General features: G+C 50.1%; 1 protein-coding gene across 3 annotated transcripts in view; it reads left to right on the plus strand.

Annotated features, from left to right (window-relative positions):
- DCTN2 (dynactin subunit 2) overlaps positions 1–22,190 on the plus strand; it is a 224,181-nt gene that overhangs the window by 26,464 nt on the left and 175,527 nt on the right. The window contains exon 2 of one of the 3 annotated variants that reach the window (XM_078688973.1): positions 4,375–4,454. The exons of the other annotated variants lie outside the window; for them this stretch is intronic. The gene's annotated coding sequence lies outside the window, so the exon portion shown is untranslated. The remainder of the gene's footprint in view (positions 1–4,374; positions 4,455–22,190) is intronic. 3 annotated transcript variants of the gene reach the window in all.

The raw sequence follows: 22,190 nt of genomic DNA on the forward strand, positions 1-22,190 counted from the left end.
TTTTTTCAGTTCTCTAATTGTGTCTCACTTGTGCAGCTTGTGAAATCACAGCAGGTCATGGAGACGGAAGCAGCACCAGATGTGCGTCACTTACCAACCACCCTGTTCCTCTGCTGGTTAGTGGCTTCATGCACTATTCGTTTACTGGCCTTCTTCATCCCTACTTCTGTGGACTTGAATAGACAAACACATTTTTTTTCCCCTTGGCTTCATTACGTTCACTGTGCTCTTTACACAGCTCGCCAGTTTACAAAGCAAGTTATAGTCTTTGTGGGAAGTTTGAGGTCCTGGTGTTTATGGCAACTGTGTGTTCCACACAACTCAAGTTACCTGCTTATCTTGACAGACACCTGGCTGACTCACACATCAGCTCCCATCATCGTCATAGCTATCACCCCAGGTATAAGATCAGAAGACAAGACAATTACAATAACTTTTATTTAAGTATTAATTATTTAAAAAAATTAAAAGCCAGTGTTATTTGTAATATCAATAATTCTAAGTCACGTAAATACAACACATATTGCATTACAAATGCTATAGGTGTCACATTTGCAAAAGTTATAACTATTGGCATTGTCATACACAATGCCAATAACTCAAACTTTAATGCTGCAAGACCTATTGCATTGTAAATGCTTGTTGTATACGTCTTTGCCCACGTCCCTGGGGCCTGGTAAGCAACTTATTTTTCTGTAACATACATCAGGCAGTCAGACCATGTTCCTATCTATGAGAAATTATCCATTGTTCTGCTCCACTTTGCATCAAGGAGTAGACTAACATTGCAGGACACAACCCTGATGCACAAGCTTGTTTTAGTTATCTCTTAAAAGGTTTATATGTGTGTTCTGCACCACAAGGTATTAGTGTACTTCACAGAAAACGGACGATATAACGGAGAGAACACAGTAAAGGTAGAAAAAGTGGTAGAACAGTGACCGTGGGGGACGCTCTCTGTTTGCACTCAGTTATATATGGAACAGCATTTTTTTTATTTGTTATCTGAAGGACAGGCATGTGGGCTGAGTTTTTAAATCTGAATGAAGGGGAATCGAGCAGGATGTGGTGGTCCCGTTAAAACTGCTTTAAGAGCCTCTCTGGCTTTGAATTTGCATGTTTCCAGGAATAAATTTTTTTTGTTTCCAATACCTCTTTGTAACCCTGAAAACCTTTGTCAGTGGACTGAAGCTAGCAAATTCCGCCACAAGTCTAGTTTGTTTAATCAATCAATAGGGGAAAGCCCCTGGGGTAGCCGAGTGCTTTATAATGTATGTAATGCATTATGCACCCAATTGGGTATAGTTCCAGTAAGGAACTTGTAGAAAGCTGGCTCTGTATATGGTATGCCCACTAGGTGGTTATAACCTACACGAAGTTCAGGTGTTCCCCAAAAGTAAACAGGGCTCAATGTAATACCCAAAGTGCTCTGTTATTGGTGGTGCGGGCGAGCAGCCTTAGGCCTAACACAGAGGAATGTAGGAAATGTTGTTGTACAACATTGACCAATAACTGACACACAACTCGATAAGCAGATCCACACCAATTTTAGAAAAATATACTTTGTTTTATTTTAAGTCCAAGATCTTCACAATAAGGTAAGTATGTTTTAAAATAAAAATACTTTTCACTTTAAAAAGTCAACAATATTTTTGAAGCAGTTCAATGTAGTCAAATGGGGAAAATAATCATGCGGTTTAAGAGGTAAGTACCACACTTAAAGATCCAGTCTTCTGGGCTAAAGGTCAGCAAGGGCGAGGTGAGTACCAAAACTTTAACACCCGTGGTCAGGGCGGCCAACTGCAGAGGTCAAAAGTCTTTGATTTCAGTCTAATGCTTTTCAATGGAGACTGGGGGTGGCTGGAGTCACACTGCTTGCAGGTAAGTGGATAAGTCGCAGGGGTTAAGCTTTGGTGGTTAGCACAAGCACGGGGGCACAAAGTAGCACCAAACCACTAGCGGCACAGGGGCGGCTGGGTGTAGGGTGCAAAATCAGCATTGGGCGCCCAATGCTGCTCAATGGGGTTTCTTAGAGGTAATTAGAAATGATAAGGTACTATCTGTTCAGCTCACCAAGGCCCAGTGGCTTCTAGTGCAGGGGTGCCTTTCGACATCCGAGTCTTCTTGCTGGTCGCGGTAAGGGGGAGCCTCTGGATTCAGTTTGCAGGCGTCGTCATGAATGTCAGGAGCAGTCAGCCAACCCTGTACTCGAGGTCAGGATTGCTGGGGAGACTTCACTGGGCAGGTGGGCCAATCAGACTCAGGCTGTGGGCGTCGGGTGCAAAGTGGGCAGGGATCGCGGTTCCACCTGCATCCGGAGTCCTTGGAGTTGTTTTCTTCTGGACAGGTCCACTGTCCAGGGGAGATTGGAGTCTTTTTCGAAGGCTGCAGTTCTCCCCGGGTTTTCAGAGGTCGCTGGCTGCAAGACCGGTTGCAAGTTCACAGAAGCTGGAGACTGGCCGGTAGGGCTGAGGCCAAGGCAGTCATCTTCTTCAGACTTCTCTGCAGGGATGTCTTCTTTCTTCATAGGTCGTCATAGATCTAGTTTCTGGTCTGGGGAAGCCACCTAAATACTAAATGTAGGGGTGTTTATGGGAGTAGCACGTAGGGCCAGTGGGCCCCTTACCTGGGGTGACTACCCCCTCCATTATGCCACCTTCCTTTGGGAGGGGACATAGACCGGGCCCTGATTGGAGGGGTCCCCCAACTTCAAGTTGATGGGGACTGCATGATGTGCTTCATCTCGCCTCCCCCACCTTAGGAGTGGAGTTGGCAGAGGTGGGCACACCATCTTTTCTCCTGAGTTTTCCTACCCAAAGTGGGCGTGTAAACCGTGGGCTGATATCTGCTGCTAGCAGCAGAGGCTGAGGGTCCCGTTACAAAGGCGGCAAGCATTTGAAGCTTCTGCTTCGAGCACTGACCAATCCTGGGGAAGGAGGTGTGACTCCTCTGCCCAGGATGTGCAATGTTTCTGGTCCCAGAGAGCAGGGGCCCTCTACCCAAGGGTCCAGAAACATGTCTGGTGGTGGCTGGCTGCCTACTGCAGGTTAGATTCCACACCAGTGTTGGTAGGTTTTCGGGGGGCACCTCTGAGTACATGGTACAATACATCTCACATTGGCATCAGTGTGTTTTTTTTTTTTTTTTTAAAGGAGTAGTTTTCCACCAAACACTCCTGTGTTTGGTGAAGCCCTCTTGGTGCTGTGGAACTTGAGTTCTCGAGTTTTTACAGCCCAAGTACTCTGTAGGGCTTCCTGGCGCTTACAATATTAAGGAATAGAAGCTAATATTGTAGGTGCATATCTGCTCACGCAGATATGTCCTCACCTGTGGTATAGTGCAACCTGCCATAGGACTGTGAGGCCTGCTAGAGGTGTGACTTAACTATGCCTTCAGCCATTGCTGGCTGGCATGGCACCCAGGCAGGGTGCTATGCCTACTTTGTCGTTTTCTACCACACAGGGGCATGCACGCTGCATGGCAGTGGCTTGGCCACAGTGAGGGGAGCGGGGTCCCAGGGAACTCTTCAGTTCCCAGGCCCTAGGTACACAGGGTACCATTTTATGGGGACTCCCAGGGGGGCAGAAGTACCAATTGTGGATAGGGGTTAGGGAAGAATCACTTGCACAGGGGACCTGGTTGGCAGGGAGCCTGTGGACTACAATCAACACCACATCAAAACCAGGCAAAAAGTGGGTGGTAACCATGTCAAAAGAGGCACTTTCTCACATAACTTTAACAACCTGCATCTCTAGCTTCATGGCATGTTAACAACTGCAGGAAGAAACCAGCTCTGAACCTTGAATTCGGTACCAGTAAAAATCCATTAACTGAATTTCTTCTCTAAAAATAAGTGCACATACAAAGCGAAATAAACAGTAGGGTCTGCCTAATCCAACACAGGACATACGTGATGAACAATATACCTTGATTTAAAATAAAAGCCAGGAAAGTGCTGGTTCCATGTGGAATCACAAAAATGTATCCCAAAGAAGTTCTTTTTGTCCTGATGAAGACCTCCCCACTTTTGTACTAGTGGAGGCCCAAACATGTAGAGTTGATGAATGACTAAGGAGCGGAACAAGTGCATGGATTCGTTTTGAACATGCAGTCCTCCACATATGATAAGGAAATACGTTTAATATGGGTTATGTGTGAAATGGACTGTCTGCCCTCGAAAATTGATTGATCTACGTAATATAAACAGACTTGCATGGTAAGGAAAAAGGGTTCTCTGTTCTACTGGTCCTTATCCAAAAAGTTATTATTGATGGTATCACTGTTCAACTACAGAGTGGTAATAATTTGGCTGAATTGTTAATTTTGAATTATTCTAAATTGCTTTAGAAACCATATTTCTAATTTTTTTTAAAGATGTGTATATACTTGAAGAGCATCCGTCATGTGACTGCGTTTTGAAGGGTTGTCTTTGTAATTAATTTACACCTGAACAGGTAAATTACATTTTAACATGTTTAATACAATACATTACATTTCAAAATGACAGCATTTTTGAATGAGAACATTTGAGAATTAACCCTGATATGATTAAATGATTGAGTAAGAAGCACTGGTATTACCAAAGACTAATTTGGGGGAGTTCCCTATTGCATATTATATATGTAACATCCCTAGCAGTACTTACGTGGCAAACCCTTGATACTGTATTGTCCAACTTGCAAGGTATTTCCAGAGACAAACATAACCGGATTCATATCTGATGAACCTAGTCCTCCTCCTACTTCACAATATGCTAGTTTAGAGGGGGAAACTGTAGTATGGGAGAAGCAGATAATATGCAGGTATAATTTAAAATTTGGCTCCGCATGAGGCGTGGTTATTTCTCTGTAAAGTGACAAAGGTCAGGGAGTACTAAGATTGTATCCTGCAGTAGAAAGTCATAGGTAAAATATATGTATATTTAATGTATTTTATATAGCAAAGACTAGCTTCAAGGAGTAGAATAGATTTTATTTTTTTATTTTTGACTGCTAACACTATTTTATCGGGTGATTCTTAAATAGGTGCTTTACTTGGTACATTATGGTTTGTAGGGACAGTGGTACCGACTACACATATATGCATGTGATAGGAAGACTGCATGAGGATGGATCATGTACCTGGTACATAACAATACAGTAACAAGCATTTGTCGGTCTCGCCCATGGGACCTTCTATGTATTTAGCTATGCAGCACATTAGCCTGGGTGCTGTAACATCTACTGTTTTTTAACATGGAGGGAAAGTAGGCACCAAAGTGCGTGATATGCCAGGTATGGGAACACATGGAGAGAAGTATTGCATTTCAGTGGGAAATGGTATAGTCAAGTCAAGTCAAAAACCACTTTATTCGATTTAGTTAAAAATCATAAAAGCATTCTACAATCAAGGGAAAGGGACAGTACATATTCATTTAGAGATTACTTTTAAAGATTACACGCATCAATAAAAAATTATATATTCACAATTTAAAAACAGCTAAAAAACATCAATCATAATTTATATATTCACATTTAAAAGAAAACAGCTATAGAGGAATAAATATTTAGCTAAAAAAATCAGGTACAAAAACATTTTCCATTTCATCCTTTCGTGCAAAACCCTTGTGTTACGTTCTGAGTAGTCTCCTCCTGATCCTAACAGCAGCAACAAGATAATTGGCCACGCTAAACATGACCAAAGCTGAATCCAACAATTGGAGATACAGGAGGGCAGGTTTAGCCTGGTGGAAGGCTTTGTCCTTCAATAAAGGTATCAGGTATTTCTGTCTGGGCACAATAAAAAAAAAGGACAGAACAACATAAGGTGCATATTGTCTTGCGTTGAGAAATTGTCGCAATTACAGACAGGAGCATCCTCCTCCTTGTACCAACCTTGGCTATCACAAAGGACCATGTAAATCTGGTTAAACCGAAATTTAACCAGAAGCCACCTGTGAAAAGGGATGTTAACAATGGCAAGGTACGGTTGTATAGTAAAGCAAGTGATGGTCAGGAAATGGGCTCTGATCGTGGGTTTAGTAAGTTGGCGTTCCTCCCTCTCCATAAATTTCAATTTGGAAAAGTTGAGCTTAACCCAATCTAAATCAGATTTCTTTAGACCTTGGGGGGCAGAAAAAATCTCTGGACGGCCAAGGTCCAAAGAACACTTTTGAATGTATGATAGCCAAGCTATTTTTTTAAAGTTATCCAATTTTAGACAGTCGGCCAGTATTTTATGGTTCAAACCTAGATTGTTATTGGCCCAGGTCCTAATCCATAACAAAATAGGAGCCATTAGAAGGGTATCAGTGATATACCCTAAACCAAGTTCCTGGTGAACTGAAAACGAGGCTGTTGATTGAGGAAGCCCTAATATGGAACGAAGGAACTTATTTTCTTCCCTTTGAATAGATTCGCCATTGACATAGCCCCACAGACCTGCACCATACCTGGCTATAGCCACCGATTTTGCCCTGTACAAGTTTAATAAAGCAACAGTTGGCTTCCCACCCAGTCTCCTCGAGAAACTTAAAATAGCATTGGCCGAGCTCCTAACTGCTTTAGTTTTAGCTGTAATTTGAGGAGCCCAGCTTCCCTTGTTGTCAAAAATTACACCCAGGTAAGTAAAAATTTTGACATTTGTGATCACGTCACCATTGCAATAGAACTGTTTTGTATTATTTTTGACAGCCCCAAAGGCTATGACGTGAGATTTGGAGTTATTTATCACTAAGTCAAGTGAAGACATAAAATCATTAAAAGCATTTAAGAGTCTTTGCAAACCTAAATGGGTCCGAGCTATCAAAGCTGCGTCATCCGCGTACAGGAGAACAGGGATGTGTGTATCCCCTGCACGCGGAGTGTCCAAGGTAGCAGTTAAAAGAGTCTTCTCTAAAGAATTTATATAAAGAGTGAACAGCATGGGTGCAAGAATGCAGCCCTGCCGCACGCCCCTACTTGATTTGAACCAAGCTGTACGATTACCGTCATGATCCATTCTAATAGAAGCTTTTAAATCCTTGTGGAGTTCTGCCAAAAAGTATACAAGTGGAGGATCAAGTCCCAATTTTAACAACATGGTCCACAGCCGAGCTCTATTAACCAAATCAAAGGCCGTGGACAGGTCCATAAATGCTACAAAAATTGACCCTTTTTTTGCAGTAGTGTATTTCGAAATTAACAAATGAAGATTTAAGCATAGGTCCTCTGTTCCTCTGCCTGCACGAAAACCATACTGGGCATCTGTTAAAATATCGTTGTCAAGAGACCAACTGTTAATTCTTGCTAACAAAACTTTGCCCAGAATCTTCATGGAAGAAAACAATAAAGAAATTGGACGAAAACACTTGGGATCACTTCTTAGGCCCTTTTTAAAAATGGGTACTATGATTGAACATGCCCAAGTTTTTGGCAAACCCCCCTCATACACACAGTTAAAAACATTGGCTAAGATCTCAGCCCACATCTCAGGATTGAGTTTGTATAGGTCCAAAGGTACCCCGTCTGGGCCGGGAGCTTTATTAGCAGCAGAACCTAAGATTGCCAGTTCTACTTCAGATTTACTAAATTTTAACTTAGTAGGGGGAGTTGGGGAGCCGGGCATTACAAATGCCTCAACTAGTTCATTTGAGCCATATATGTTAGAAAAATGTTTAATCCATTCTGCTTCAGGGATGTTAATTTCAAGATCCGTGTTGTTTGTTTGAGCAAATAAAGGATTATTAATTATGGACCAGAATTTGGAACTTTGTTTAAGGGTTACAGAATCCATTAAAGAATCCCATGCTTCATCTTTGATGGCCTTTTTTTCGCGACTTAACCGCCATAGCATATCCTTTTCTCAACTGTGCTACCAAAGACCTATCTCTAGGGGATTGTTTAAGGGCTTTCAGCAAAGCCGAGTGTGCCTCAGAGCAGGAGCGATCAAACCACCCAAAAGCTGGAGCAGGACCCCTCCTTGGTTTAGCTATGAGTTTTTTTTCTACTCTGGCACAAATAGCTTCAAAGGCACTAACTACCTCCTTCCCCCCCTACATTTCTCAATTTCTACTGCCATGTTTTGCTCAATTTGGGCATGAAAATCCTCAGGGCAAACTTTACACCATTTAAGGCGCCTTCCCTGATCTCTACTCTTTACGTCCCTCGCAGCGGTAGCCCTCGACTCCCCTTTGCTCAAGCCAGAAAAAGCGTCCAAAACTAACATCACCGGGTTGTGGTCACTAAACCCGCTTACAATTGCATTATAAAACAATACATGACGTAAGAGCCCCGGGGACGTAAAAAAGTAATCGATAATCGATTCGCTTCCTCTTGCATTATACGTGACCACGCGGTTTGTTGAATCTGAGAACCCTGGTTCGTATAAATCATTAGATGATAACAGATTTTCCATTGCCACACCCTTCGGGGTATGTTCAAAATGTGGCAACGATGTGTGATCTGGACCGGTATCATCTACAATCTGGCAGTGTAACTCACACAAATGAACATTAAAATCTCCCATCATAATTAACTGAACAAAAGTGGTTTGTTTTGACATGTAATTATTTAAAAAGGAGGATAAAGGGGGGGCGTGTCTAAGATGGCGGCGTGATCGGACGCAGGTCTCCGGAGCTCCCTGCCCGATCCCGCCATTCCGCCGTTTATTGCTGCAGTCTCCCCCATATCTGCACTTGGGGGCGAGGAGAAATTGCCTGCTTTAGTGCCCCCGCCACGGCTTTGCGATTCCTAGGGGCGGCGGGGGCGGAATCGCCGAGGACTCCGATTGGCGCCCAGCAACAGCGGCCGCGCCGGCAAGTGAGGGTCCCCTTGGCGCCTCCGGGCGGACTGTGGCCCACCCCCGGGGGGGTGTCTCAACACACCGGCGAACGCCCGGTTGCCTCCCGCAGCTGCCGACACCCCCACGAGGGCTCCCGGACACCGCCAGCATCTCCGGCGCTCTGCCCGGAACCGGGACACTCCGGACCGGCTGCGCTGCCACGCGAGGCCCCGGCTTCGGGCCTAGACCTGGACCATCGGCGCCCTCTCCAGCAGCCATCCGGCGCACTCGGCGGCAAGTCGGGTCCCCTCCCGCACTGCGGGGCATGCTGCGAGCCCCCCCCTTGCCGCCATACCCTCTGGGGAGAGTAGCAGTCGCCGCCCAAAGCCTCGGTAGCTGCCGGGGGACCTGGACCGGCGGAGAAGAAATCGAGGCCCCGGCTTGGGCCTATCACTCGTCCGGCCCGAGCTCACTTCGGAGGGGCCGGCCCGACCCGCCGGAAAGGTCCTGCATGCGGCGTGCTCCAGCACCGACCCCCCACGTCTGCTGGTGGTCCCCGACAGCCCGGACTTGATCCTGTGGCCCTCCTGCATCACTGGGCAGCCTTCCTGACGCCGGACCGGCCTGGTACACGGTGACTCTCATGCGCGCCCGGCTCTACAGGTGAGAAGAGCGAGAGGGGGAGCGGGGAGAACTCGGGGGGCACGATCGAGCCTCCGGTGTGGGGATAACTGTGTGTGCTCCTACTGCCTGTTCTGGACCAACTCGGGGAGAGCCTCCCTAGCATCGGGGTGCAGCAGAACTCCTTGCGCCTGGGCTCCACACAGAACTGGGTGCCTGCAGACCTAGACGGGCGCCTTCCCTTTGCCCCCCTAGTCGAAGGGGGACTGAGCCCTAGCACCAGCCTTTGCCCACACGCCAGCCGGGGGACTGCCAAAGCGCTCTCACATTTGCCTCCCCATTCATCACTGCATTGTCCCTACCTACACGATTGCCCATCGGGCCCTCGCGCCCCCGCGCCATGGCAGGGCACCGCAGTAGGAAGGGGTCGCAAACTCTCCCGGAACTGTTAGCTAAATCGCAACCCAGAACTAGCAAAGACCCTCCATCCCCAGTGACGGGGAAGGCGCCACTTGCGGCTGTGGATGACCAGGTGCCTATCACCAAATCTTTTCTGGAGACATTATTCAACTCCCTCCGCGAAGACTTTAAGTCCCTGAAACAGGAGGTTGCAGGAGAAGTTAAGGAGCTCCGACGCGACGTAGAAGACCTAGGCGAACGGGTGGTCGCAGTTGAAGAGGCAGACCAAGCTAGAAGTGCCGAAATTGAACACCTCCAGCAAGAGGTCCTGCGGCTCACTGACCAGCAACTGGATCTCCAGGCCCACGCCGAGGACTTGGAAAACCGCTCCCGTCGCAACAACGTACGGGTCCGGGGGGTCCCTCAGAAAGACGAGGGGGCTGATGTCACTGCGTACCTGCAAGCCCTCTTCAGGAGCATTCTGGGGGAGGCAGAAGATTTCCACATCCGCATTGACAGGGCGCATCGCGTAGGACTGCCACGCAGAGCCCCAGCCCCACCGCCGGACATATTGGCCTTCCTTCCAGACTTCCCGCTCAAAGAGAGGATCCTCCGGGAAGCCCGGAGAGCTCAGCCCGTCCAGTTTCGCGGCCATCCCATTGCCCTGTACCAAGATCTTTCCGCCACGACTCTACAGAAAAGGAAGGACTTCAAGCCGGTCACGGACTTCCTGCGGGGTAAAGAAATCTCATATTCTTGGGGGCACCCCTTTCGAATCATATTCAAATGGAACGGACGGCTACAGCAGCTCCGATCTCTTAAGGATGCTTGTGGTCTCCTGGGTCTTGACCACGTGGATGATGAACCGGTTTTCAAGAGCTCGCAGGGCTCCTCCAGAGGGGGCTGGCAGACTGTAAGCCACAGACGATCCCCTCCTCGGCGCTTCAGGCCCGATGCCTCTGCCATCTCCCGGGAGCGTGAGACTGCGGTGGCGGAGGTGATCAGAGAGACTTCTCCCCCAGAGTGATACTACCTCTTGCTTTGGAGACTGTGTATCGCACCTGCTCAGCCCTGACGGCTGGCGGTTCGGGCGGGGAGCCCGGTGAAGCTGCCATCGGAGATGACCCCTTCATTGTTCTTAACCACGATCCTGTGTGCCTTGACAGGATTGGGACTACAATTTTTCCTTTTGTTGGGTTTGGGTGGGGGGGAACTGGGTTTGGGGTTTTGTTATTATGCCGCGGCCTACTACTGTCCTTATTTGCCTGTGCTGAGTTGCATACTTTGGTGGCTGCCGGCTGTTTCTGGGAGGGATGTTGGGTTAGGGAGGGATCCGGGGTGGGGACCAGTGTGCCTCGTTACTTCAGCTTTCGCGCGTAGAGGCCCCTCACCAGGGTGCATGTGCCGACTTGGAGTCTTCGCCCACACGTTCGGCTTATACCTAGCCACAAACAGGGACCATACCATACACTACTCACCGAGAACTGCCATGTGCTCCCTTGACGTGCCTATGGCCCCCTCAGCGCTGCATCACACACCCACTGCGCGATGACAGACAACTCCCTTAAGATTATAACGCTTAATGTGAAGGGGCTCAACAACCCGATCAAGAGGAGAGCTGTTCTCTCTTACTTGGAAAACTCTGAAGCCACTATTTGCCTGCTACAAGAGACGCGTCTCCTCCAAAAGGACTGGCACAGAATGCGCTCGCGAGCCTTCCCGCAACAATTCTTTTCCTCCCTCCCAACAAAGAATGCTGGGGTTGCGATCCTAATCTCTAGCTCATTTAGGGGGAGGGTGGGTAATAAGGTGGGGGAAATCAAAGGCCGCCTCCTTGCATACACTCTCACCGTGGGTGACACAACGCTCACGATCGGCACCCTTTACGCTCCAAACACAGGTCAAGAGGCCTTCTTAAAAGGCGCCATTTCCGAAGCCCTCCAGACACCACACACACCCCTACTCCTGGGTGGGGACTTTAACATTGTTATGGATACACATGCCGATCGATCTGGCCACCGCTATGGGGATGTTGGGGCCCTGTCACCTGCCGGGCATGCTTGGCTATCCGAAAGGGGCTTGGTAGACCTCTGGAGGACACGTCATCCGACGGCCTCACGATTCACGTTCTACTCGCATGTGCACCACACCTACGCCAGACTCGATCATTTCCTGGGTTCTTCAGATCTCCTTACGACCATTGAGGACATTGCCATCACACCCGCAGCCCTCAGTGACCATGACGCGGTGGAACTTTCCCTCGCTCTCCGAGCACCTCGACGCCCTCGAGGCCCATGGCGCCTCCGCGAACCCTTGCTACAGCGCCCTGATGTCACCAAACGTATTGGGGAATGCATAGACACTTACCTATCTACCAACGACACACCGGGCATCTCAGCGACAGCTCTTTGGGGGGCTCTGAAATCGGTCGTGCGGGGCGAGCTCATAGCTATCTCGGCTGCGGAGGCTAAAGACCGCAAAAGCAAGAGGGAGGAACTTACGGCGCGGGTGGCGGAGCTGGAACGGGTGCATAGCCGCACATGTGCCCCTCGGGTGTGGAAACAGCTGAAAGCTGCTCGGGCCCAACTTGCCAGTCTGGACACGGACAGGGCGGAGTTTGCGGCTCTTCGCCTACGGCATACTTATTATGTTGGAGGGAACAAAACTGGGCGACTACTGGCCAGTGCTCTACGGGCTAAGACCCAACGGGCTAAACTCACCTCTTTGGTTGGCACCAATGGTGAAGTGCTCACAGACGATGCCCAAGTGGCTGAGGCGTTTCGTTCCTACTACGCTTCCCTGTACGGGGGGGAGGATGTCTCGCCCGGGGATATTGAAGCGTACCTCAATACTGTGGCTATCACAAAGATCCCTGAGTCCACCGCGGAAGCTCTTGATGCCCCCATAAGCCAGGAAGAAATCTTAGCTGCCATCTCTCGACTGCGCCCCCTTAAATCCCCGGGCCCGGACGGCTTCTCGGCGGGCTTCTATAAGCTCTTCAATCGACGTTTGGCCCCGGTGCTCGCTCGCCTCTTCAACTCTTTCGAAGGGGCGGCTTCCATACCTTCGGACATGCTAGCCGCTGAAGTGGTAGTGCTTCCTAAACCCGGGAAGGAACCCACGCACTGCTCTGCGTTCCGCCCAATCTCGTTACTGAACCTGGACCTGAAACTTTTTACGGGCATCCTCGCTGCCCGCCTTGGTCCGTGCCTTCCTGGTCTTTTGGAACCGGACCAATCTGGCTTTGTTCCAGGCCGCCAGTGTGCAGACAATACCAAACGGGTGCTCCACCTTATTGACAAAACGCATTCTCGAGCTTCGGACTCTGCGCTTCTGGCCATCGACGCGGAGAAAGCGTTCGATCGCGTGAACTGGGATTATATGCAACTTGTACTCCGCCGGTTCGGTCTCAGTGACCGTTTTTGCTCGCGCATAGCGGGCTGCTATCATCATCCACAGGCCACGGTTCGCCTGGGGAGCCTGCGCTCGCCCCCGTTCGAGATCCAACGGGGTACCAGGCAGGGGTGCCCCCTCTCCCCCCTCCTATTCGCGATGTATATCGAGCCTCTAGCACAGAGAGTCCGCGACAATCCGAGGGTGGAGGGCATCGACTTCGGGCGCGAACCCCATCCTATCAGTTTATACGCGGACGATGTCATAGCCACTGTACATAGCCCTGCTACTTCGGTGCCTGCCTTCATGGAGGAACTTGACTCGTTTGGGGCTGTGTCAGGCTTCCGCATTAATGTCGCAAAATCCCTCATCTTACCTCTAGGTAAACATGCGCGCCCGCAGGCCCCGACATTGGGTCACCTCAGCGGCCTACTGGTGGTCGACCGGGTACCATACCTAGGCATCACCCTGACTCCCTCAACTGACCTCACGGTCTCCACTAATTACGCAGCTCTTGTCGCCCGGATCCGCTCAGACCTGGCTAGATGGTCCAAACAACCTCTTTCTCTGCTGGGGAGAGTGGCGGCTATAAAAATGTCAGTCCTGCCGCGGATTTTATATTTATTTCAAACGATTCCCATTGTGCCTCCTGCGGGCACGTTGAAAACCTTACAAGAATTACTGTCTGGCTTTATTTGGGAGGGGAGGAGAGCCCGACTTCACAAATCGCTCGCATACAAGAGCATGGATGAGGGCGGTCTCGGAATCCCGGACTTGACGCGGTACTTCCAGGCATCCCAACTCCGATACCTGGTGGAGTGGTACAGGCCTGAATCAGAAAAGAGATGGCTTTTCCAAGATAGAGCTATGGCTCAGACGCCGCTGTGGCGGATTCCATTCCTGGCCAAACGCCACAGGCCCAGTTATATGTCACGGTCCCCGATCACTCGCACGACCCTGCAGGTGTGGAACCGGGTAGCGCTCAAATGCGGACTGACTACTTTCCCTTCCCCTTTCACTCCCCTTCTGGACAACCCTGACTTCCCCCCAGGTGAGGGCCCAGGTGCATTTTCTCAATGGCGGGGCTCGGCGTGCCGAGCTGCGGGACATCTTTTTGACATGAACGGATTCCTTTCTTTCGACGACATTAAACAAGGATACGGGATAGAACACCCCCACTTCTTCCAATACCTCCAGCTCCGACACTGGCTCACAGACCGGAACGTCATTGCCCTGGTGGGACGCCCCATGACGGACTTCGAGAGGTGGCTGCTTACTAAGTCCACAGATAAGCGCCTCGTCTCCGAACTCTATAAAATGCTTGCCCCTTCACCCTCTCAGGCTAAATCACCTGGTCAAAGGCGCTGGGAGGCTGAACTTGGGAGGACCTTGTCATCCAAAGAATGGGGATACATCTACCATAGAGCCTCACACACTACACGAAACACCAAAGCAAGGGAAACTGCAGTCAAACTCGCCATATATTGGCACCTTACCCCGGTCCGATTACACCAGGGAAACCCGGGGCGCAGCGACCTTTGCTGGAGAGGGTGCGGGGAACGTGGTACCTTGACTCACATCCTCTGGGGGTGCCCCGAGCTGGGAGATTTTTGGAAACAGGTCCTAGATGACATAGACTCCACTTTCGAGACTGAAGTCCCGAGATTCCCAGCATACACCGTGTTGGGTCTGCCCAATGCTTTAATGTTTCCCCTCAAATCACTACGCGGCCGGCAGATGGGCGTTGCTATGCAGGCAGCCACACAGCACATCTTGTCACTATGGGGCACTACAACCAAACCTACGCACACGGGATGGCTCCACAAACTGTGGTTCACCCTTGGGATGGAGCGTATCCATGCCACTCTCACCAGCTCCACAGACGCCTTTCGCAAGACATGGCTCCCCTTGCTGACCCTCTTATCCAAGGAGTTCAATGAAATCACCTGCCCCAGGTATCTTAGGATTTTACGTCTCACTGACACCACCGGTGACTCCCGGTGACTCTACTAATTATGGCCTCGTCTTGCTCCCGCGACTCCAAGCAGGTGTCACTGACCTTCGTGGGCACACTGGTCGGGGCGGGGGGAGGGGGGTTTTTGTGGGGGAGGGGGGGGGGGGGGTTTGGTTCGTGTTTTCTTCCTTATGTCGATCTTTTGTTCTTCCATGCGTGACATTGCATCGCTACTTGGGCGTACCTTCCTTGCTCCATCTGATACACAAGGGAAGACATGCTTGTCTGTCCCGCCCGCACTGTACGCTCTGAGTTTACTTCTCTCACAAGAACTGTCTTATTATATGCCTGTTACGAATTTCAATAAAAACACTTTTGAAACTAAAAAGGAGGATAAACCTTCTAAAACAAAATTAGGGGTCCCCCCTGCATGGAGTTGTAACAATTTATAAACACAATCTTATTCTTGTCTGCCAAAAGAATTTCCACCAGCTGGAAAAAGTGTGAGGAACTGGGGATTTCTTTGACTGTCCCTGCTAATTTAACTGAAACTAGAAGTAACAGTCCCCCTCTATCCCTTCCAGCCGTGGAACTCTGCGCATTGACAAAGAATGAAATATAGCCATCTACCCAGAGTCCCTTTTCTTTTGACCAAGTTTCTTGTAAGGCAACTATATCGTGTTCCTTCACTTGTTGTAGCCAAATCGGATCATCCTGTTTGGCCCGTAGGCCCGCGATGTTCCATGATAATAACCTGATGTGCCCCCGACCCAGTTCTAGAGGGTCGTTTATAGCAGTATTAACCGTATCATCTAATGTGGTGGCCTCTGTATTAACTAGGCATGGGACAGTCAGGTTATCATGCTCAGGCTCTAGTCATTCAATATCTATTCGATCGGCTAGAGCCGTGAACCTATTTGACAACAGTAAGTCGTCTGAAGGACTGATCCTTACAGAATTAACTAGGCCACTGCCCTTGGGTGGCTTTGTCACCCAGTCATTACCACACATAGGCGAGATAAGTTTGTCCTCCGCCCAAGTATTTTTGGAAAAATGTGACTTGTTGTTCTCACTATCGCCTGGCCTATAGGCTCGAGGGTAGAAAAAGCCAAGGGGCATCGCTCGAACACCTTTTCCTACAGGGTCCAAAGGAGAGCCATCCCAGAAGAGGCGGCTGGCGACACTTCTAGATTTAAAATTAACAATTACACAATCTCCTTCTACATTTTTCTTACTTGTGCCCACCCAGTTGACCCTTCTACTTGTTACAATATTGTCTGCGATGTTGCTTTCTCCCGTGCAATTAGCATTACACCATTTTTTAACATGCTTAATAAGAGTGTCATGATGTTCCACCACCCCATCTGCAAGTTTAGGCACATTAACCAGAATTGCTACAAAAGGTGTTGCATCCGGAGGTAGATTTACTGGGGGTACCCTTCTCGCCACAACCCCCCGCTGGTCTCTAGGCCTTACTGAGGTATTTTCACTGGGGGCCGCCTCCATCATGGGAATATATATCCCCTTATCCACTTTCCCTTTTTTTTGTGCAGGGTTATCAGTGACCACTTCAGAAGTAACAGTTGATCTATTTATAGAAGGACCCCAAACTTTAGGGGCAGGAACCTGCACAATTGAGGGACATGGTACCATAGATGTAAGAGTAGAGGGGGCCCGACTATTAAGAGCATCATTGAATCGCTCACATTTTGCCACAAGAGTCTTGACACAATCCCTCAGAGTCTCAGTAATGTCAGAAGCAATCTGGATTAATGCGGCTTCCAGTCTTTATGTAAACAATTTTTCCAGTAAAGACGCAATGCCCTCCTCAGTTACATAAGTTGGCTATAAAGGCCCAGGCTGGTTTAGTGTAGTCTTACATGCAACCCCCGGGGTCGAAGGTAATGATGGTATCACTGTTTCGGGCAAAACCGGTAAAGGAAGAATTGTGGAGGATTGTGGCAGGGTGGGTCTGCAAGAATCAATGATGACCCTAGGTTCCAACGGAATGCAGTTTATAACAGACGCACTGGATGTGTTAACTGCCCCAGGGCTGGTAGCAAGACCCAACTCACGCTCTGACTCTGCAATCTGCGTTGATAGCTCCCCCACCTTAGTTGTTAAGTACGTAATAATACTGGTCGTGTACTTTGGCACCTTCGCTTTAACTTCGCCAGGCGCCGTTGTTGCCAGTTTACGCTTACCCATGGTGAAAGGGATGTGGCCCGTCCCGTCCCTGGTCGTCCTTTGACGGCCTTGGACGGACGGCCCGCCCTCTGCCCGGGCTCCGCCCGGCGACGCCCGCGCGCGTCCCGCGACGCGGGAGGAAGGGCTCGGTTTTGTTCGCCTCCCTACGGAAGCCCCAGCAGTCAATCGGCGTCCCCGCAAGGCAGGGGACGCTGGGAGTTGTAGTTTTCCTTGTCTCGCCCCACTCGGCGGCCGCGTGTGTCCTGCGGCGGCGGAGGCACAAGGATGTCCAGGAAGGCTGCGGGTAGGTGGCGTGCTGCCGATATGGCCCTGGTGCAGGTATAGTCTAAAGCTCTGTTTTTACTATAAAACCAGGGCCTTCGGTGTTCCGATTATTGAAAATACTAGATTTTTTTTTTAAACACATTTTATTGGTCAAGCGGCACATGTACAGCAGAGCCCAGCAACCCAGCGACATCTGCACAATCATAACATATAGAATTGACTTTGACAATTTCCGCGACTGTATCCAATAAAACCTTAAAGGAAATACAATATAAATCCGACGCCCCCTCCCCTGATTGCACTACTCATCCACCCTAATTAGATCTACACGAATATTGATAGTCAAACTACCCACCCAGAGTAAGCCCCCCCCCCCCAGCATCCCACATTTTATAATCGCTGGTCCCGTTCTACAGGAACCGGGTCTAGGAGCAATCCCCGATAGTCTGCCCACCGTTTCCATATTTTGAAACGTTTTAGGGGGCATCCCCTAGCAATGAAGAAAGGTTTCTCAAGGTCCATACAAAGGTCCAGACCATTCTTCCATGCGGTCACTGCAGGGGGCCTCGGAGCCTTCCACGCCCTCGCTATGACCCTCTTTGCCAACGTAAGACCTAACAGTAATAGATTGCGTTTATAGACGTTTCCGCCTATCCCCGCCAGGACATATAATAGAGCTAGTTCGGCGAGCGGGGAAGATCCCAGCCCAAAACCTCCGATAAGCAAGTGAAGGGCCCCCTCCAAAACCGATCCAGAGAGAGACACTGCGAGGCTGTATGCATCAGCTTACCATCCTCCTTGTGACATCTGAGACACACCGAGGAGGCAACCAAACCCGCTCTCCACAACCACATTCGCTTGTAATCGACCCTGTGCAAATATTTAAACTGGACCAGGCGTAGACGCATCGCTATGGCTGCCCCACGGGGGCCGCTAGGGCCTCCACCCCATCCTCCCCCCCCCCCCCCCCCCGCACCCCCACCCCAAAAGGTCCTAGATCCCCCTCCCAGTTTCTGTAGCATGGAGGAGCAGTGAATAACAAGAGTTTGATATGTCTTGGATATCTTGCGGACCTGGAGTTCTCCCATAAAAACGTTTGCCTCCAGGGGGCTGAACTCAGCCACTCACTCCAACCCCACCAGACTGGGCAATAAAGCGTGCCGGAACTGAAGGTATTTGAAAAATTGGGACCGTGGCATATGGAATTCCGCCTGAAGGTCCTGGAAAGATTTCAGTGCCAGACCCTTCATAACATCCCCCAAGACCGAATTCCCTATAAGATCCCACCCTCTGAAACCTTACAAAGCAGCTAATTGCGGCAATCACCCATTATCCCAAAGGGGGTCTCCTGCGTCAGCTTATTACTCCACCCCATTCTACGCAGTGCCTGCCTCCAAACCTGGAACACAACCTTTGTTGCCGGGGGCAATGGTCTCCACAGCGGTGACGAGTATAATACCGCATACAGCGCGTGATCACCCATAAGCTACCGTTCCACCAAGTAAGCCGGGTCCTCCCGATTGCCATACCATCATTCGTTCAATACGAGTAAGTGAGATGCTTGATAATATGACAGGATATTGGACGACGCTAGTCCTCCACTGTAGGCAGATAAAAAGCACGTCTGCAGGGCCACACGCACCTTGCCCCTTCCCACAAGAACTGCCCGAGGGCCGCGTTTAGTTGCCGGAACCAACGGGGGGATCGGATACGGGTGGTTCTGCAACTGATGGAGGAGACGAGGGAGGGCTACCATCTTGAATAAGGCTGATCTACCATAGATGGTCAATGGCATACAGGACCAAGTCTTAATATCGTCACGTACTCGCTCCCAAACTGGAACTAGATTACGCTCCCTGGCGACTGCGGGCATATGCATTATAAAAACACCCAAGTATTTCAGTGCTCCCGTCACCAGCTGGATCGATGCGGCCCAGATCACACCGACCTCCAAGCAACCATGGCGTAATTTTGCGGGGATTTATATATAGTCCAGAGGCTTCTCCAAATATCTGCATAATACGCAGGAGCCGTGGTCCCATTCTGTCCACCTCTGTGAGGAAGAAGAGGACGTCGTCCGCGTACAGGGCGATCCTATCCGACAACCTCTGAGCCCATTCAAAGCCCTGAACCAGCGCGTCTATACGCACCCACGCGGTCAGTGGCTCCATTGCGAGTGCAAATAGATACGGAGACAGGGGGCAACACTGTCTCGTTCCCTGCCCTATAGAGAACACAGAGGAGGCTGCACCCGCTACCCGCACTGAGGTCGTTATGTAGAAGGGTCAAGTAAGATCGGAAACGCGGTCCGAAATTCAACCAACGCAATAGTGCAAAGAGGTATACCCAACTAAGGGAGTCGAAGGTCCTATCCATGTCTATCTGCAGTGTCGCTGGACGCCCAGTCGTTGGATGGCAGCCACTGCAATATTTGCTCGCCTAATGTTATGTCTAGTCACCTGCTGAGGCATAAAGCCAGCCTGATCTGGGTGAACCAGTGTCGTAATGTGAGGTAGTAGACGATTTGCTAAGGCCTTCGCCACGATATATGATGCGTACTGATCCAGTGGCCTACCGGGTGTATGAAAAACCACCACCTCCGCATGCCTCCAGTCCCGGGGGAGAAAGCCGCAATCACTGCGCGATAATGAGAACCCAGCTGTACAAAGTATTGTTTAAAAAATGTGCTAGGAAACCCATTGGGCCCTGGACCCAACCCGGAGTTGAGTTGCCCTAACGCGGTTCCCAGCTCCTCATCAGTCAACGGGAGCTCCAACTCCTCTCACTGCATCCGATAGGGCCCTGGGCGGGAGGTCGTCCAGAAACCGATCAATCGTGTCGGGTGACAGACATTCTTTAGGGCCATACAAGTCCACATAATATGCGGCAAAGCTTTCCACCAGAGCCTGTGGCTCCTTGAGTGGCTCACGAGCTGCCCGCAATATGCCCGGAAGTGTCTGTGGATGATATATCCCTTGGCAAAGCCTGTGGAGCATCCTACTGGACTTATCACCCCATTGGTATACTCTACTGCCATACCTGCCAGGCCTCGTCCAATAGAAGCACGGCGTAATTTTGTTGGGCAAACAGCAATTGCCGCCTAGCCTGCCCGCACCCGGCTGCACAACCGTCAAGGTCTTCAATGTCCGCCTCCGCCCGAATAGCACCTCCCGACGTTCTCTGCGAGCTGCCCCACACCGAGATATGTCCCTTCCCTTTAAGACAAGCTTCATCGCCTCCCATACCGTATCTGTCCCAGCAACGGACCCAACATTCACGCTCAGGTATTAATCTATGGCACTGCCCATGTGCTCCCTATAGTCATCATTTTGCAAATGCCACACCGACAAGCACCAGCGGAACGGCTGCCTCCTCCGTCCCATCTGTATGGTGAGAGCTATTGGGGAGTGGTCTGACAAACCTCTTGGTAGAATCTCTGCTGCCTCCACCCTGCCCGCATGCACTCAAGGGACAAAAATATAATCGAGTCTGGAGTAAGAATCATGCACTGATGATAGATACGTGAACTCCTGATCGTCTTGATGCAGGTGTCGCCATGCATCTATCCAGTCGAGTTTTGACGCTAAGGAATGTAGTTTTGTGGTGCTGCCACTCACCATAGCCCCCCTCTCCCTCCATCGATCTGCTGCCATGTCCATCACATCATTCCAGTCCCCCCCCCTACCACGGATACCCCCCCTACCACGGATACCCCATCAGGCACGTCCACCAAAATGGTCATGATACGCTACACTAAGTTCCATTGTAATGGAGGGGGGAGCTTATACGCTGCCTAGCACAAAGGATTCCTCCCCAACGTTTCCCTGTAGGAATAAGTATCACCCCTGAGTGTCGGTCCTTTGCTTAACATGTACGATGGATCAATATAGCCACTCCTCGCGATCCCCTCACAAAGCCGGCGTGGTACACCTGATGGTACCCATATCTCTGAAAGCAAAGAGCCTTATTCCCCAAAAGGTGTGTCTCCTGCAGCATGATGACATCCGCTCCAGCAAGTTTGGCCTGTTGAAGTATGGTCCCACGTTTAAATTTATTGAGGGCGCCCCTCATGTTCCAGCTGATGAAGCGAAGCGAACCAAGGTCTTACTCTCTTCACGGGGGAGTTCTGCCATGTGGTACTGTGTCTGTCATTGCCTGGATCTGGAGATGAGCCCGGCAGGAATATGTAAGCCTTCTGTCAATGTGATGTAGTGCAATCAACCAGCCCAACAACCCCCATCCAACAAACCCCCCAACCTATACTTCAAGCACAAAGAAGCATCTGTCGCGGTGGGATCGACCCGCGGCCCCCAACGGGAGGGCCCGACCCGCCCCAACCAATGGATCCCCAGCTCACAACCCATCTAACCCTAGCACTCTCTCTGTCAGCACAGGTCTACTAATTGAACCCGGCCTATCAGTAAGTCTCTCAGATCTGAACAGCACAAACTGCTTCACTGCCACCCCTCGTTGGTGTGCCGGTCAAGGCACAGGAGTCTGTCGGCCTGGAGCCAAGCCAGGCCGGGGTGGCGCCTCACGGGACATAGATCGGTGCCTGGACTGTGATCGTCTGGTGTTCTTCAATTTCAGGAGGCCCCCGCTGAGCCACCCC

Source organism: Lissotriton helveticus, chromosome 1_1 (genome assembly GCF_964261635.1).
Source record: "Lissotriton helveticus chromosome 1_1, aLisHel1.1, whole genome shotgun sequence".
Lineage (NCBI taxonomy): Eukaryota > Metazoa > Chordata > Amphibia > Caudata > Salamandridae > Lissotriton > Lissotriton helveticus.